This window comes from Hemitrygon akajei, unplaced genomic scaffold (genome assembly GCF_048418815.1).
Source record: "Hemitrygon akajei unplaced genomic scaffold, sHemAka1.3 Scf000037, whole genome shotgun sequence".
NCBI classification, from domain to species: domain Eukaryota; kingdom Metazoa; phylum Chordata; class Chondrichthyes; order Myliobatiformes; family Dasyatidae; genus Hemitrygon; species Hemitrygon akajei.
The window spans coordinates 2,600,475-2,619,519 of record NW_027331923.1 but is presented as its reverse complement, the minus strand read 5'-3'; the positions used below and the strand labels follow the sequence as shown (position 1 = coordinate 2,619,519).

Below are 19,045 nucleotides of genomic sequence, written 5' to 3'. Positions count from 1 at the left end.
TGTAATGTGCTCATCCTTAAACAACGAAAAGTGAGAAAGGTGATATATCGGTATGGAGAGGCCACTGCACAGGATTAGAAAATGCTGCAGAAGGTTGTAAACTCAGCCAGCTCCTTCATGGGCACTGGACTCCACAGCATCCAGGACACATTCAAAAGATGATGCCTCAAAAAGGTGGCATCCATCATTAAGGACCCCCATCACCCAGGACATGCCTTCCTCTAATTGCTACCATCAAGGAGGACGTACAGGGTCCTAAAGAGCCACTCACTGTTTCAGGTACAGCTCTTTTCCCCTCTGCTATAAGATTTCTGAATGGACAATGAGCCCATGAACACTTGCTCAGTATTTTCCCTCTCTTTTGCACTACTTCTTAAATATAATGTTGTACATACTTCTTGTAATTTATACTTTTTATTACTATGTATTGCAATATACTGCGGTCACAAAACAACAAATTTCACACATGTGTTGGTGATATTAAACCTGATTCTGATACTCAAACACACACAGCTGGGCTCAGACATACAACACTCCCACATTCCTCCCTTTGTGACTCCCTGCTTGCTCCGTGGCCCCCGGTATGAAGCTCAAACTGTTGCAACACCTGCCCTTTAAATTCATGGCTGAGGCTGTGTTGTGTCTGTTCACAGTTTGAGTTCGATATTAAATGAAGAGCATTGAATGGGAAGGAAGGTTTGAATACAAGAATAAAGATCTCCTCTGAAGGTATACGGGGTCCTGGTGAGAGCGTACATGGAACACTGTGTACAGGTCTGGTCTCCCTCCCAGAGTCAGCCTGTGGGATGAAGGGAATGAAGAGAAGGTTTCCCAGATTGATTTGGGGGGAGGGAAGGATGAGGAGGTGTTCTTAGAGAGATTATACGGACAGGGTAGCGGTAGGTATGATGTTTCCCGGCTGTGGTTTGGAACCAGGGATCCAGACTCAAAATCAGTGGTCAGCTCAGCAGCACGGAGATGAGGAGAAAGTTTCTCACCCAGAGTGCGGTAAATATTTTTGTATTTTCCCCACAAGTTTTCTGAATTGAAAAGGCAAATTTGGTGTCTCGGCGATGTTGGGAACTTTGCATGAAAGTGGCGCTGAGGTGAAAGGTCAGGCATGTTCCGAATGGCGATGCATCCTCCTGTTTCTTATTTTCTAAAGCACAAGTTTGCCTTTGTGGTGAGAGCACCTCAGATCCATCAGCAGCCGCTGCGGTTATTTCATGTTCTCGTTATTTATTTCCCGAGAAAAATTTAAAAAAAAACAAACCGCTGGAGGAACTCAACGGGTCAGGCAGCAACTGCAGCGATCTGTGGAGGGAAGTGGACTATCGACATTTTGGGTTGAGACATTCCAGATGAAGGATCTCGACCAGGAAGGGCGACTGTACATTTCTCACCACAATTCTTCCAGGATCATGTTTCTTACTGCAGGTTCCAGCATGTACAGTCTCTTGGGCCTCTCTTTTCAGAACTTCTCCCTTTCAGTCCTGCCTCAGACTGAACCAGGCTCTTCTCTCCGGCTTCATTTCTGTTCTGCTTCTTCTTTAGCCCATCACGCCTACGGGTCGCCAACAGCAGCTCGCCAGAGACCCCAATCCAGGGCCTGGGCTGGTGGGCCCTGTGGCTTCTTTTTTCACCACACGACTTCAATCGTCTTCCGGGGGATGGTCCTTCTGATCCCGGGGGTGGTCCTTCTGATCCCGGGGGTGGTCCTTCCGATCCCGGGGGTGGTCCTTCCGATCCCGAGGGTGGTCCTTCCGATCCCGGGGATGGTCTTTCCGATCCCGGGGATGGTCCTTCTGATCTCGGGGATGGTCCTTCTGATCCCGGGGATAGTCCTTCTGATCCCGGGGATGGTCTTTCTGATTCCGGGGATGGTCCTTCTGATCTCGGGGATGGTCCTTCTGATCCCAGGGATGGTCCGTCTGATCCCAGGGATGGTCCGTCTGATCCCAGGGGATGGTCTTTCTGATCCCGGGGATGGTCCTTCTGATCCCGGGGATGTTCCTTCTGATCTCGGGGATGGTCTTTCTGATCCCGGGGATGGTCCTTCTGATCCCGGGGATGGTCCGTCTGATCTCGGGGATGGTCCTTCTGATCCCAGGGATGAGGCCTTTGGAGATTCAGTTGACGTTTCTGTCCCACTGTTTTTTTTTCACAAGCCCAACCCTCCTCCTTTCACAGCCGGGCTCAGGCAGTCCAGGGCCACGTTTTCTTTACTGTTCCCACCTGTTTAACATTTTTCTGATCCCACCCTGATATGGAAATAGCCACATTTTTCCCCAATGAACACATCCAGCAAAACCACAATCAGTGCCCGACACTGCAGTGTGCAGGGGATCAGCAGCTCCCCGAAAGTGAAAGCATTCTGAATCAGGAAAGTGCTGGAGTTAACATGGCTTCGAAAGGACAGGTCGACAGTTGGACCGAGGAGGTAACTTGTCCCGTCTGTCTGGATTTCTTCACCGATCCAGTGTCACTGGAGTGCGGACACAACTTTTGTCACTTTTGTATCACACGGTGTTGGGAAAGGGAGGAGAGAAACTCCTGCCCGGAATGTAGAGCGGTGTTTGCTGACCGCACCCTCAGGGTGAATCGGGCCTTAGCAAATCTGGCTGAAAAAGCTCGAAATCTAAACCTGAATCCGAAAGGGAAGGGAAGTAAACTTCACTGCGAGGAACATGAGGAAGAACTGAAGCTGTTTTGTGAAACAGACAAGACACTGATCTGTGTGATCTGTAGAGACGCGCAGGAACACCGAGAGCACCGTTTCATGATGATTAAAGAAGCTGTTAAAATGTACAAGGTAAAATCAACCTGAATTCAATACTGACCCCATCGTCAAGTGTATCTCCAAACTCCTACCTACCGCAACACGAGCCTCTATATCCAACTTATCCTGATATCTTTCACCATCTCCAGCCAGATTCTACCACCAAACACATCTCTCCCTACACCCAGCCCACTCAGAATCGCTGTCTACGTCACTCCTTTATCCACTCGCTCCTCTCCCTCCTGGCACTGACACCTGCAAGCGGGACAAGTGCTACACCTGTCTCCTACCTGTCTCCTGCTGCTGTTATGTACTGAACCAGAGGTGATTAGGTAAAATAACCCTTAGGAGACAGTGCTCACAACATGACTGAGCTCAACTTGAAATTTGATAAGGAGAAAGTAAAGTCTGATGTTGTAGTATTTCACTGGAGTAAAGGAAATGACAGTGGTCTGAAAGAGGAGCTGGCCAAAGCAAACAGGAAGATGCTGGCAATGATGACAACAGAGCAGAAATGGTGTTAGCTTCTGGGAAAATGAGGAAGGTGCAGGATCGATGTATTACAAAAATGAATAAATAATCAAATGGTAAAATAGTTCAACCGTGGCAGACAAGGGAAGACAAACTATTGTAAAGGCAAACGAGAGGGGCCACAACAAATCAAAAATTAGTAGGAAGACAGAGGATTCAGAAGCTTTAAATACCTACAGAGAGGAACTAAAATAATAATTGAGAGGAGAAGAATGAAATTTCAAACCAAGCTAGCAAACAATATCAAAGTGGATAGTAGAAGTTTTTTTTTCAAAGTAGGTAAATAAAATAAGAGATGAGAGTGGTAATAGGATCGCTAGAAAATGAGGCTGGATATACATTAACGGGGGACAAAGAGATGGCAGATGAGCTAAATGAGTACTTTGCACCAGTCTTCACCGTGCAAAACACTAGCACTGTGCCCGGTGTTGAAGGGTTCGAGGGAAGAGAAGTGAGTGCAGTTGCTGTTACAAGGGAGAAGGTGCTCAAAAATCTGAAAGACCTAAATGTACATAAGTCACCCGGACCAGATGAACTGCACCCTAGTGTTCTGAAAGAGGTCGCAGTAGGCATTCTGGAGGCATTTGAAATGATCTTTCAAAAATCATTTGACTCTGGCATCATGTCAGAGGACCTAAAAATTTCAACTGTCGCTGCACTCTTTTAGTAAGGAGGAAGGCAGCAGAAAGGAAATTATAGATATATAGATAGATAGATAGATACTTTATTCATCCCCATGGGGAAATTCAACTTTTTTCCAATGTCCCATACACTTGTTGTAGCAAAACTACTTACATACAATACTTAACTCAGTAAAAAATATGATATGCATTTAAATCACCGTCTCAAAAAGCATTAATAATAGCTTTTAAAAAGTTCTTAAGTCCTGGCAGTAGAATTGTAAAGCCTAATGGTATTGGGGAGTATTGACCTCTTCATCCTGTCTGAGGAGCATTGCATCAATAGTAACCTGTCGCTGAAACTGCTTCTCTGTCTCTGGATGGTGCTATGTAGAGGATGTTCAGAGTTATCCATAATTGACCGTAGCCTACTCAGCGCCCTTCGCTCAGCTACCGATGTTAAACTCTCCAGTCCTTTGCCCACGACAGAGCCCGCCTTCCTTACCAGCTTATTAAGACGTGAGGCGTCCCTCTTCTTAATGCTTCCTCCCCAACACGCCACCACAAAGAAGAGGGCGCTCTCCACAACTGACCTATAGAACATCTTCAGCATCTCACTTAGATTCACCTCTGTGGTTTCGAAGATGTTGGAGTCAATTGTATGGAAATATGGAATACTTCGTGACACAGGACAAGGTAGGACAAAGTCAGTATGGTTTCCTCAAGGGAAAATCTTGCCTGACAAACCTGTTGGAATTCCTTGAGGAGTTACAAGTAGTATAAAGGGGATGTAGTAGATCAGGGGTGTCAAACTCATTTTAGGTCACGGGCAAAATAGTGAGAATTTCGTCTTGAGCTGACTAAAGACTTGAAAATGATTCTGAAACTTACTTTCCAGCCGTGATATTTTGTCCTTATAGCTGTCCATGTTGTCATTATTACCATGAGCGACACACACAGACTGCAAAGAGGGGAAATGAGCTGGGTTGCTCCGGGATAGTTGCATCTCCCACAGGCTTAATTCAATTTGAAAGGCACAAATGCTGTCGTAATATTCGGTAACAAGTTTGTTTGGGCCTTGCATGTTAACATGCTCTGTTATATCCACCAAAAATGCAAGATCGTGAAGCCAGTCTGGGTCATCGAACTCTGCCACTGACTTCCCTTTCTCATTGATGAATAATCAAATTTCCGCACGTAATTGAAAGAAAATGTTTGAGCACAACACCTCTGCTCAACCAGTAGACTTGAGTGTGGTAGGGTAGGCCGTGTCCAATATTACTTCTGGTGCCAAGAGTCGCGAAGGTCGTGTTTAACAAAACCCCCACCCCCCCCTTCCGTCGGCTGGTCTGCAAGAATATTCTCAATATTAAACCGGTCCACGGTACAAAAAAGAGTGGGTACCTCAGGCGCTTATGCATTATTTCTACTTCCGGGTTGCGGGATTTTACTTCCGGTCTTTTCTGCCCCGGTGCGCATGCGTGTGACTAATCTATTTGGAGTCGATCTCGCCTTTTACTGAGGCCGTGGTAGTAGATGTTGGGCTTATAAAGGTTGGTGACCACTACCCTAGAAAATGACACTGGAGAGGAGAAATGTGACAAAGGACATGGCAGAGGTACTTATTTAATATTGTGTGTCAATCCTCACTGTGAATGATAACAGCTATACGTCAGAAATGTGAGAGTGTCAGGGGAGAGAAATGAGTGCTGTTGCTAATACTAAGGAGAGAGTGCATGGGAAGATCGAAGGTCTGAAGGTACCTGGACCAGGTGGACCACACCCCAGTGTTTGGAAAGAGTTAGCTGAGGAGAATATGGGGGCATTAGTAATGATCTTTCAAGAATCACTAGATTATTCAAGATGACTGGAAATTGCAAAGGTCACTTCACTCTTTAAGAAGGCACAGCAGCTGGGGAAAGAAAATTATAGGTGAGTTAGTCCGGTTGTGGTGTGCTTGGGAAGATGTTAGAGTCCAGAGTAAAGGACGAGCTTTCGGGTACATGGAGACACATGACAAAATAGAGCAAAGACAGCATGCCTTCCCTTAAGGGGAAATCTTGCCTGACAAATCTGTTGGAATTCTTTGAGGAACACAAAGCCAAGATAGACAAAGAATGATTTGGATGACAGAATTGTTGCCTTTTGTGGCCAAGCTTGCAGACGATATGAAGATAGGTGAAGGGGCAAGTAGTGCTGCAGAAGCTCGGAATCTGGGGAAGGACAGAGACAGATCAGGAAATGGGCAAATAAGTGATAGATGGATTATCGAGTAGGGAAATCGTGCATGCACTTTGGTAGAAGCAATAAAGGCATAGACAATTTTGTAAACAGGGAGAAAATTCAAAAATCAGAAGTGCAAAGGGACTTGGGTGTCGTTGTGCAGGATTCCCTGAAGGTTAACTTGCAATTTGTGTCAGTGGTAAGATCGGCAAACTCAATGTTTGCTTTCATTTTGGGAGGTTTAGAATACGAGAGCAAGGATGTAATGCTGAGGTTTTATAAGGCATTGTTCAGACCACACCTAGAGTATTGTCAGCAGTTTTGGGTCCCTTATATCGGAAAAAATGTGCTGGCATTGGAAAGGGTCCAGGAGGTTCACAAGAATGATTCTGGGAATGAAAGAGTTAACATATGAGACATATTTGTTGGTTCTGGGCCTGTACTCACTGGAGTTTAGAAGAATGGCTGATTTATTATCCCCCTCAACCCTATTCTCCCGCCTCCTCCCCATAACTTTTGAGACTCTGACTAATCAAGAAGTTTACGTATCAACTTGTGCTTTAAAGATCACACATGAGAAAATCTGCGGATGCTGGTAATCCAAGCTACACAGGTCCTGATGAAGGTCTCGTCTGGTCTCCTGTCTGGAGAGAGTTGATGTCTGGAGGATGTGGTTGGGTCGAGGACCAGATGGCACAGCCTCCGACTGGAGGATGAAAATCTGCGGATGCTGGTAATCCAAGCTACACAGGTCCTGATAAAGGTCTTGCCTGGTCTCCTGTTGGGAGAGAGTTGATGTCTGGAGGATGTGGGTGGGTCGAGGACCAGATGGCACAGCCTCCGACTGGAGGATGAAAATCTGCGGATGCTGGTAATCCAAGCTACACAGGTCCTGATGAAGGTCTTGCCTGGTCTCCTGTCTGGAGAGAGTTGATGTCTGGAGGATGTGGGTGGGTCGAGGACCAGATGGCACAGCCTCCGACTGGAGGATGAAAATCTGCGGATGCTGGTGATCCAAGCTACACAGGTCCTGATGAAGGTCTTGCCTGGTCTCCTGTCTGGAGAGAGTTGATGTCTGGAGGATGTGGGTGGGTCGAGGACCAGATGGCACAGCCTCCGACTGGAGGATGCTCATTTAGAACAGAGATGAGGAGGAATTCCTTTCGCCAGAGAATAGTGAATCTGCAGCAGGCAGCTTCGGAGGACAAATAATTGAGTATATTTAAAGTAGATTAACACACACAAAATGCTGGAGGAGCTCAGCAGGCCAGGAAGCATCTCTGGAAAAGAGTAGACAGTCGACGGCTTGGGCTGAAACCCTTCATCAGGACCTGCATTGCTTAAGGATCTGTGCATTTCCATCCCGTGTCCTAATGAGGGGTTGTGGGCAATTGGGTTGTGGGAAAAGGGACAAAGGAATACTCATCCCCCATCATTGTTCCCCTCCAACTTCTTGTTATGTCTACACACACAGTTCACCCACAGGCTTTCCACCCCTCCCCCACCTGGTTCTGGTTCAATCGCCCGTTCATCTCTCCCCTACTGGTTCCCATTATCACCTCCTTTACTATCTCGAACCTTCTACTTTCCACTTCACACTCAATGAATGTGAACATTGAATGAAGGGCCTGTTCCTCTGCTGTACTGCTCTATGTTCTCTATTCCCAGTTTAGAAGAATGGGAGCAGATCTCAGGGAAACACAAAATTCTTTCAGGGATCAACAGGCAGGATACAGGGAGGATGTTTCCCCTGTCTGAGGAGTCAAAGGTCAGGGGTCACTGTCCGTTTGGAATTATCAGCACGGGGGTGCATACAGCATAGAAATGTTCCCTTTGACCCATCACCTCTGAGATGATCTATTTACCCATCTACATTCATCCCATTGGCCGGCATTAGGTCAGTTTCCCTCTGTGCCTTGCCTGTTGAAGTGTCTGTCCAAGCGTCTCTTAAACACAGAGGACTGGAGGCCTGTGACCTGCAGAGGTCGGTGCTGGGGCCGGGTTGTTTGTCATTCATATTAATGATTTGTATGAGAATGTAGATGACACAGTTAGTAGGTTTGTGGGTGACACTAAAATTGATGGTATAGTACACCGGGCTCTTGATCAACTGTAGAGTTGGGTACAGTGACAATGTTTTAAAATACATCTTGCCAGGGACGTGGATCAGAAGGTGGAAAGGAATAATGGGCAAATGGGACCAGCTCATTAAAGCAAGATGGTCGGCACGAACAAGTTGGGCCAAAGAGCCTCTGTGACCTCCTTTCAATCAACCCCTTCCCATCTTAATCCACCCCTTTCCCACACTGTCTCTGTCCCCTATTCATTTTTGTTCTTGTGGGAAGATGTCGATCTGAAACGTAGACTGTCCATCTCTCTCCACACATGCTGCCTGACCCGCTTGGTTCCTCCAGCATTTTGTGTCTGTTTGATCAGGAAATCTCTGCTCTCCGTCCAGCGGAAAGATATTGGAGAGATATTAGTTGCCCACCCGCTTCCCTGGGAAAGGTTTTCACGGGCTTTCCACTGGTCCTGGGGACTCTTTGTCCGAGTGTTCCCCCAATCTCTGGGGCAGCGCTGCCTGAGTCTCCCCACAATGCTCGGGGACTCCCTAATTCTCTGCTTCTCCCCCTAGTCTCTGTCACCCTGGATGTGGAAACGACGAATCAATGGATCGAGGTGTCTGTGGATCGGAAGAGTGTGAGATGTACCCGGACCCGGAGAGAGCTCCCTGACACCGGGGGGAGATTCACAAATCGGGCTTGTGTGCTGGGATCGGAGGGATTCACATCGGGGAGACATTACTGGGAGGTGGAGGTGGCGGGGAATCGGGACTGGTATCTAGGAGTCGCCGCAGGGTCTGTGCAGAGGAAGAGAGGGGTCGGACTGAGTCCGGAGACCGGATTCTGGGTCATTGGGCGGTATTATGATGTGTTACTTCGGAATTATGACATGATGAAAGTTCGTACCTCCGCAGTGTCCCATCTGCTGCCGGTCCCATCCCCGGGAGGGTGGGAGTTTATCTCAGTTACGAGTCCGGGACAGTTTCATTTTACAACACGGAGACCAAGTCCCATCTCCACACCTTCACTGGGAAACTTTATCCTTACTTTGCGAATGGGGATGAAAACCAGTGGCTGAGAATCTGCTCTGGTTCCGCTCCGGGTCTGTAAATGGGTTGGGTCCTGGGACCGGCGTCAGGAATAAGATCACTGTAAATGTAAATATGCGGAAAGTGAAATAATCATGAGATGAGAATTGTCGATCCATTAATTTTAACTCGTTCACCGCGTCCAACAACAGAATAGAATAGGGTCCTGAGCTCCCCCGGGTCCTACAGTCCACCCGAACTGAGACAGGTTAAATGGGAAAAGTGGGGGTGGTGTTGACTGGGAAAGACAGTGAAGATTGTTCATTAAGTTCATCTGCCATTTCTTTGTTCCCCATTACTACATCACCAGCATCATTTTCCAGTGGTCCAGTATCAACTCTCATCTCCCTTTGACTCTTCATGTAACTGAAAACTAAACTTTTAGTATCCTGATTTATATTACTGGCCAGCTTGCCCTAATATTTTGTCTTGACCATTCTTATGGCTTTTTTCATTGCCTTTTGTTGGATTTTAAGAGCATTCCAATAATCCAACATCCCACTCACCTTTGCTACCTTATATGCCATTTCCTTAGGCTTAACACAGTCCTTAACTTCCCTTGTCAGAGACGGATTCCTACCCCTGCCATTTGAGAACTTCTTCGGTGGGACATGTCTCTCCTGCTATTCCCACATCCGTCAGCCTCCTCTGTTAAGCCGTCATCCCTAGAGTAACGTCCCGATACAATTGGGACGTTTCCATTATTATATGCCTTTGCCTGTTCAATACTGTGAATTAATTTAAAGTCAGTCCTATAACTTAATAAAGTTTTTATCTGAAAACTATCAACCCCTCAAAGATTGTACTGAAGGCTGCATTTGATTTTTTTCACCCATATCTGCTTCACACTGAAATAGTATGTGTTTAAAAGTTTCATAATGACAAAATGTACACGACAGTGATATGAAGCAAGGTTAGCAGAGCTGGGACTTTTGTCTTTGGAGCGTAGAAGAATGAGAGGGGACTTGATAGAGGTCTAAAAGATTATGAGAGGCATAGATAGGGTGGATAGTCTGCACCTGTTTCCCAGGGCACCAATAGCAAACACCAGAGGGCATAGGTACAAGATTAAGGGATGGAAGTTTAGGGGAGACATCAGGGGTACGTTTTTTCCACAGAGGGTTGTGAGTGCCTGGAATGACTTGCCAGGGATGGTGATGGAGGCTAAAACATTAGGGGTATTTAAGAACCTCTTGGACAGGCACATGGATGAAAGAAAATTAGAGGGTTATGGGGTAGTGTGGGTTTAGTACTTTTTTAAAGGATTATATGGGTCGGCACAACATGGATGGCTGAAGGGCCTGTTCTGTGCTGTCGTGTTCTATGGTTCTATGGTCCTATGACACAGAATGAAGTTTTCTAATTAGATACAAGGCATAATTAAGCATAGTGTTGGCAATTCTAAGTTGTGTCAATATCATTCCTTCCCTTCCTGTTTTAAGCCCTTCTTCCATAAACCCAACTTGCTTATGTATTCTGTAAAGGCATCAGTCCTTATGTCAATTTTCCTACAGATCTTGCCATAAGTCCTGAATTCTTAACCCTACCATCCCCTTAGCTTCTGATTTGCGAAGTGGAATGTCTATATCCACAGTTGAACTTCTAACAGGTTTTGTTGCTAAACAGTCAACCCCATCATTTCCTTCAACAGTGCGATGTGCAGGGCCCAGAAGGTGCAGACATATGAACCGAACTTTGTATATGAAATAATGCCTGATGAGTTTCCAACAGTCAATCTGACCTACTGCTAGAATGTCCTGTTTTAAGGCTCATCAAAACCGAAAGAGAATCTGAACAAATTACAAGTTTGCAAGGACCAATTTCCTCCACACACTGTAACCCTAAAATCAAAGCAAAGAATTCTGCTCCATAGACCCACAAATGGCTGGTAAGTGATTTCTTTATCATTACCTGCAACTCAGGCACACACAAAAAATGAAAACAGACGCACCAACATTCCCAGTTAAATTATTTTTTAATCCATCTGTAAAAATGCTGACCGTATGATAATAACTTTCATTAATATAATCATGAACCAACAGACTCTCAGGCAGAACAGAATCCAGTTGTGTAACCTAAAATTAACTACAGTCATTGGAAAAAACAACAAAGTGGGGTTACCGAGAAAGCTAGAGTGGAACATATTGTATCATCCAATACACCCATATTCCCAGCGTGATAAGAACCCAGCCACCCAGAACTGAAAGCATTCTTCTTGTGATGTTCCCAACCACCCTTTAGCACAGGATGTTCAATCCAATTTGTTAACATCAACTTCCACCTCTGTCCCTGTAAGGGCAATTGTCCCATTTCAACCAGTAAAGCCGAAACAGGGGACGACCTGACTTAACCACAACACAATCTTAAAGCACAAAATGTATCACACCCAAACATCATAAAGTTGAAGAGGAAGGTGATCTATAAACCACAAACATAATCAAGAACAGATCCAATTAAACAAACGAGATTGGTCAACAAATATTTTCATGTAACACCCCAGAATACTCACAGAGATAACGAAGAGTATTTAATGTTTCTTTACATTTATCAATTATTTTCTGATTGGGTGCTTCCATTTCAGCTTATTATCCGTCCACATGTCTGGAAATCTTACCACTGACACCTTTTAAGGAGTTTGACCATATCATTTCCAATCAAGTATAGGTCCATTAATCCTGTCTGTAAAGCACATAACTTGTGTTTTTGCTACTGAAAGCTTAAATCCCATCTAGTCGCCGACTGTTCGACCTTATTCATTGCTAAAGCATCCTATATACAGTAAAAGTGAAATTTCTACCTCTAATCCATAAACCTCCATCATCTGCATATAGTGATTTACACACTCCAAACCCTATCTCAGAGAAAAATATTATTAATTATAATATAAAATAATAAATACTGCCTGTGGGATCCCAGTCTCAATCTCATAACAACCTGAATATAACTTTCCCACCCATACCTGACACAAAACGTTCAATTAAAACAACTCAAAGTTAGTTAATCACCCCTCCATCCTCATTTCCACAATTTCATAAAAATTCATTCCTTCCATAAATACCATCTGCCTTTTGAATAGTAAAAATACTGCAGTTACAACATCTATATTTAACTAGCTTTACTAATACCATCTTCCAAATATAAAAATGAATTCAATGTCATACTTGCCCATCCAGACCTTTACAAGACGTACAAATAGAAACAATCAGAAAAAATTGTACAATAGCCCTCTCAATTGCATTTCCAAAAATTAATCAAAAGTCCATCCTTCAATAAATATTATTTGCCTTTTCAATATCAAAAATATTGCTATTACTACATCTTTAACTGTACTTTCCTAATATGATCTTCCAAACCCAAACTGATTCCAATGTTATTTAAGGCAGAGATTAAACCCTGAGTAGCCAGGGTATCAAAGGTTATGGTGGAAGGTGGGGGAGTGGGACTAAATGGGAGAATGGATCAGCTCATGATAAAATGGCAGAGCAGTCTCCATAGGCCGAATGACCGACTTCTGCTCCTGTGTCTTATGGTCTTATTCTACCGTTCCAAATTCCCCTCTGATAAAATGTGAAGTTACCTCTTTTATCGAAAATATAATTCAAACACTCGATTACCATACATTCCACAAGTTTACATAAATGAGACTTAAATGATATTGGCCTACAAGAAGGAGGATCAGACGGGGAGATCCAGGTTTTAGAATGGGAACTACTACAACCATTTTCCATGAGAAAAGTAGATGGCCAAACCTCCAAATACGATTCAGAAAGTTCATATTTTCACAAAAGAAAATTACGTACATACCTGTTGAATCAAGATTTTTTACAAGTTCATGATACATTTTATTCCCATTCACAACACTATACTCTGCCCCTTTCCTTATAAAACTGACAACACCACCCCTCTACCAACTAACCTGTCAAGCCAAACGACAATATAATCCTGCACAGGAATAAAACTTAAAATGTGGAGGTTTCCTGAACAGATATAACATCGGAATAATCTGACAAATCAGAAATAAACTGTGAGCAATAATCAGGCTTCTTGCATTTCGCTTCAATATTTCAATCCCATTACATATCTTCACAAGTAGACTGGGATGCAGAAACCCCCACAAATCAGAGCTTCATTCACAGCTTCCCACAAAACACCAGTTACACCGAGATACCTTTCTGCAGCTTTCACAGTAATTTTAATTTCCTCAGCAGGATGAGATGTCTGATCAGTACAATTCACCACATCGGTTATAAACATCACAAACTTCATTTTATCCAGCAGTGAAGTATCTTTGGTGAGAGAACTGTGATGCCGGCATATATCCACTGACGTCACAGTCTGTTCTCTGAGAGGGATCACTTTATCCAGTTTACCTGCACTGCTTGCTGTACTTGTCCTTGAACAGGCCCTTCTGCTCACTGTGTTGTTCTGATCCAATTGAACTGGTCACTTCATGCCTTACTAAACCAATCCCTTCTGCCTACACAAGGAACACATCCCTCCATTCTCCTCACATTCACGTGGTATCTAATAGCCACTTTCACATCTGCCTCCACCACCACCCGATATTCACTCCAGACACCCACCACTATGGGAATGAGAAACAAAACTTGAAACGCAAATCTCCTTTAAACATCCTGAGTCAGGTTTTTAACATCATTGTCTTTTCTAATTGTTTTTTTTTAACAGCAGCTATGCAGAGAAAAGATACAATTTGCACTAAATTACAAAATACATAAATAGTGCAAAAAGGACCAATGAGGATGTGTTCCCCCTTTCTCCTGAAGTGCATGCCCACTGGCATTGGACATTTCCTCCTTTGAGAAAAAATCCCGGCTGTCCACTCTGTCTGTGCCTCTCACATTCCTGTAAACGTCTGTCAGACCTCCCTCAGCCTCTGCCACTCCGGAGAAAATTCCCCGAGATTGTCCGGTCTCACTTTATCCAGACAGCATCCTGTTAAGCCTCTTCCCCTCACCATCCAAAACCTCCGCATTATTCCTGTCTTCGAATGTAATTCTCCAGATGTGGTTAAACTAGAGATTTATACAACTGCAACATAACTGCCTGACAATGGAACCACTATCTGGGAGTTATGAACTCGGATTCCAAGATCCCCCTGTAGATCAACACAGTCCAATCTCGTCCCATGAATATAACAGCAAAGAGATAATGCTGAGGCTTTATAAGACACGAGTCAGGTCACACTTGGAGTATTGTCAACAGCGTTGGGCCCCATATCTCAGTCAGGATGTGTTGTCATTGGAGAGAGTCCAGAGGAAGTTCAGAAAGATGATTTCAGGAATGAAGGGGTTAAAATATGAGGAGCACTTGGCAGCTTTGACCCTGTACTCACTTGAACTCAGAAAAATGCGGAACATCTCATTGAAACCTACCGAATGTTGAAAGGACTGGATAAGGTGGATGTGGAGAAGGTATTTCCTGTGGTGGGGCACAGCCACAAAGTTGAGGGGCCACCTTTTCAAACAGAGGTAAGCAGCTTATTTTTTGTATTAGCCAAGGTGTATTGGATCTGCGGAATGCTCTGCCACAGACTGTGGTGGAGGCCGAGTGTGTGGGTATATTCAAGGCGGAAGTTGATCGTTTCCTGATCAGTCAGGGCATCAAAGGATATGACAGGAGGTCAGATATCTGGAATTGAGTGCGATCTGCAACCATGATGGAAAGGTGGCTGACTCAATGGGCTGAATGGCCTAATTCTGTTCCTATGCCTTATGGACTTATGAACAGAAGCCCCCTCAATCATGATGAATCTCCTCTGCACTCTTCCAGCACAAAACATCCTTTGTACAGAATGCTAAGCGGAACAGAATGCAACTTTTCAAGAACGTTGTCAAGTCAGGCAGCATCTGTTGAGGGGAATAGAGTCGATGGTTGGGACAGGACCCCTCCCTTACGGCTCTAACACAGGCCCTTCGGCCCAACCCTTCCATGCTGTCCTCCTGTCCATTTAAACTAATCCCAGTGCCTGTCTTTGACACAGAACACAGAAATCTATAGCACATTACAGGCTCTTCAGCCCACAATGTTATACCGACCATGTAACCTACTCTAGAGACTGCCTAGGATTTCCTGATCGTATATCCCTCTATGTTTCTAAGCTCCATGACGCTATCTAAGACAATAGACAATAGACAATAGGTGCAGAAGTAGACCATTCGGACCTTCGAGCCTGCACCGCCATTTTGAGATCATGGCTGATCATCTACTATCAATACCCGGTTCCTGTCTTGTCCCCATATCCTTGAATTCCCCTATCCATTAGATACCTATCTAGCTCCTTCTTGAAAGCATCCAGAGAATTGGCCTCCACTGCCTTCCAAGGCAGTGCATTCCAGACCCCCACAACTCTCTGGGAGAAGAAGTTTTTCCTTAACTCTGTCCTAAATGACCTACCCCTTATTCTCAAACCATGCCCTCTGGTACTGGACTCTCCCAGCATCTGGAACATATTTCCTGCCTTTATCTTGTCCAATTCCTTAATAATCTTACATGTTTCAATCAGATCCCCTCTCAATCTCCTTAATTCCAGCGTGTACAAGCCCAGTCTCTCTAACCTCTCTGCGTAAGACAGTCCTGACATTCCAGGAATTAACCTGGTGAATCTACGCTGCACTTCCACTACAGCCAGGATGTCCTTCCTTAACCCTGGAGACCAAAACTGTACACAATACTCCAGGTGTGGTCTCACCAGGGCCCTGTACAAATGCAAGAGGATTTCCTTGCTCTTGTACTCAATTCCCTTTGTAATAAAGGCCAACATTCCATTAGCCTTCTTCACTGCCTGCTGCACTTGCTCATTCACCTTCAGTGACTGATGAAGAAGGACTCCTAGATCTCTTTGTATTTCTCCCTTACCTAACTTTACACCGTTCAGATAATAATCTGCCTTCCTGTTCTTACTCCCAATGTGGAGTAACCTCACACTTATTCACATTAAACGTCATCTGCCAAGTATCTACCCACTCACCCAGCCTATCCAAGTCACCCTGAATTCAACTAACATCCTCATCACATGTCACATTGCCACCCAGTTTAGGATCATCAGCAAACTTGCTGATGTTATTCTCAATGCCTTCATCTAAGTCATTGAAGTAAATCGTAAACAGCTGTGGTCCCAATACCGAGCCCTGTGGCACCCCACTAGTCACCACCTGCCATTCCGAGAAATACCCATTCACCGCTATCCTTTGCTTTCTATCTGCCAACCAGTTTTCTATCCATGTCTATAAGAGTCTATTAAAATATCCTATTGTATCCACCTCCACCATCGCTGCAGGCAGTGCATTCCATGCACCCACCACTCTCTGTGTAAGAAACTCACCCCTGACATTCCCTCGGTACCGACTTCCGAGCAGCTTAAAACTACGTCCCCTCGTGTTAGTCACTTCAAGCCTGGGAAAATCTCTCTGGTTATCCACATGGTCAAAGCCTCTCATCATCTTATTACAATTACTTATGTACAGGTTAGGAGAAATATAGCTTCAACATCACCTCACAGCTCTTGAACTCAATCCCACGGTTGATAAAGGCCATCACACCAGACGCCTTCCTAAAACACTGCAAACTTCCACAGCAGCTTTGAGTGTCGTATGGTCATGGACCCCAAGATCTCTCTGACCCTCCACACTGCCAAGAGTATTACCATTAATATTATATTCCGTGTTCAAATTTGACCTGCAGAAATGAACCTCTTCATGTGTTGAACTCCATCTGCCACTTCCCAGTTCTGCATCCGAGGCGAGGAAATAGATTGCTGAGCCTCTAGCTAGGATCATTATGTCCTTATTGCCCACGGGAATGGTACCGGAGGATTGGAGGGAGGAGAATGTTGTCCCCTTGTTCAAAAATGGTAGTAGGGATAGTCCAGATAATTAAAGACCATTGAGCCTTACGTCTGTGGTGGGAAAGCTGTTGGAAAAGATTCACAAAGATAGGATCTATTGGCATTTCGAGAATCATGGTCCGATCAGTGACAGTCAGCATGGCTTTCTGAAGGGCAGATCGTGTCTAACAAGCCTGATGGAGTTCTTTTAGGAAGTGACCAGGCATATAGATGAGGGTAGTGCAGTAGATGTGATCTACATGAATTTTAGTAATGCATTTGTTAAAGGTGCCACACGGTAGGCTTATTCATAATGTCAGAAGGCATGGGATCCAGGGATGTTTGACCAGGTGGATTTAGAATTGGCTTGCCTGCGGAAAGCAGAGAGTTGTGGTGGAGGGAGTACATTTGGATTGGAGGGTTGTGACTAGTGGTGTCCCACAAGGATCAGTTCTGGGACGCCTACTTTTTGTGATTTTTATTAATGACCTGGATGTGGGGGTAGAAGGATGGGTTGGCAAGTTTGCAGAAGACACAGAGTTAGGTTGTATGTGGATAGTGCAGAGGATTGTCAAAGATTGCAGAGAGACATTGATAGGATGCAGGAGTGGGCTGAGAAGTGGCAGATGGAGTTCAACCTGGAGAAGTGTGAGGTGGTATACTTTGGAAGGACAAACTCCAAGGCAGAGTACAAAGTAAATGGCAGGATACTTGGAAGTGTGGATGAGCAGAGGGATCTGAGGCTACATGTCCACAGATCCCTGAAAGTTGCCTCACAGCTTATGGGGTGTTAGCTTTCATAAGTCGAGGGATAGAGTTTAAGAGTCGCGATGTAATGACGCAGTTCTATAAAACTCTGGTTGGGTCACACTTGGAGTACTCTGTCCAGTTCTGGTCACCTCACTATAAGAAGAATGTGGAAGCATTGGAAAGGGTACAGAGGAGATTTATCAGAAAGCTGCCTGGTTTAAAGAGTATGGGTTATGATCAGAGATTAAGGGAGCTAGGGCTTTACTCTCTGGAGAGAAGGAGGATGAGAGGAGAAATGATAGGTATAGTTGATATTAAGGGTAACAGATAGAATGGACAGCCAGCGCCTCTTCCCCAGGGCACCACTGCTCAATACAAGGGGACATGGCTTTAAGGTAAGGGGAGGGAAGTTCAAGGGGGATATTAGAGGAAGATTTTATACTCAGAGAGTGGTTGGTGCCTGGAATGCACTGCCCGAGTCAGTGGTGGAGGCAGATACACTAGTGAAGTTTAAGATACTACTAGACAGGTATTTGGAGGAATGTAAGCTTAAGGAGGCAGAGTTTAAGGGTCGGCACAACATTGTGGGCCGAAGGGCCTGTACTGTGCTGTATTGTTCTATGTTCTATCTGTTTCTCGCTGGAATCTCTCTTTTAATTTAATTTTTCATTGAAGGCACGACACAGTACAGAAAACGTAATGCATTACATGTGCCTCCATTTTGCTTTTATACCTTACCCCTAAACAACACCACAACGTCATCAGTGGGGCCTTCTGGGAGTTGTAGTCATTTGTCCTCGCTCGCTCCCTGTCAAAGCATGTTTCGTCAGCCACCACAGACGTCACCGAAACAGACCCACCGAGGCGCGAAGGGGAATCACACACGTCCTTGTGGGCGCCGAGGCCGGCGACACCGACAGAAGCGTATCGCTGAACTCCGCCATGGCAATGGAGCGGAAGAGGAGGGGCTGATCATCGTCCGATTTCCTCCAGCCTATCGTAGATCAGACTTTACACTGACCCCTGCTGTCATTGGCTGCACTGCCTGTCGCTCAAATGGGAACTCGGAGGGTGATTAGTTTATAGATAGATAGATAGATACTTTATTCATCCCCATGGGGAGATTCAACTTTTTTTCCAATGTCCCA

At 44.9% G+C, this 19,045-nt stretch overlaps 1 protein-coding gene across 2 annotated transcripts in view; it reads right to left on the bottom strand.

Annotated features, from left to right (window-relative positions):
* LOC140720188 (uncharacterized) overlaps positions 1-18,747 on the bottom strand; it is a 393,541-nt gene extending 374,794 nt beyond the window's left edge. The window contains exons 1-2 of one of the 2 annotated variants that reach the window (XR_012097124.1): positions 18,636-18,747; positions 17,120-17,233 (exon numbers count right to left, since the gene is read on the bottom strand). The gene's annotated coding sequence lies outside the window, so the exon portion shown is untranslated. Of the gene's footprint in view, positions 1-17,119; positions 17,234-18,635 lie in introns of those variants that run through there. The other variant, XM_073035073.1, reaches the window with a different exon arrangement.
* Between the last annotated feature and the right edge of the window lie 298 nt (positions 18,748-19,045).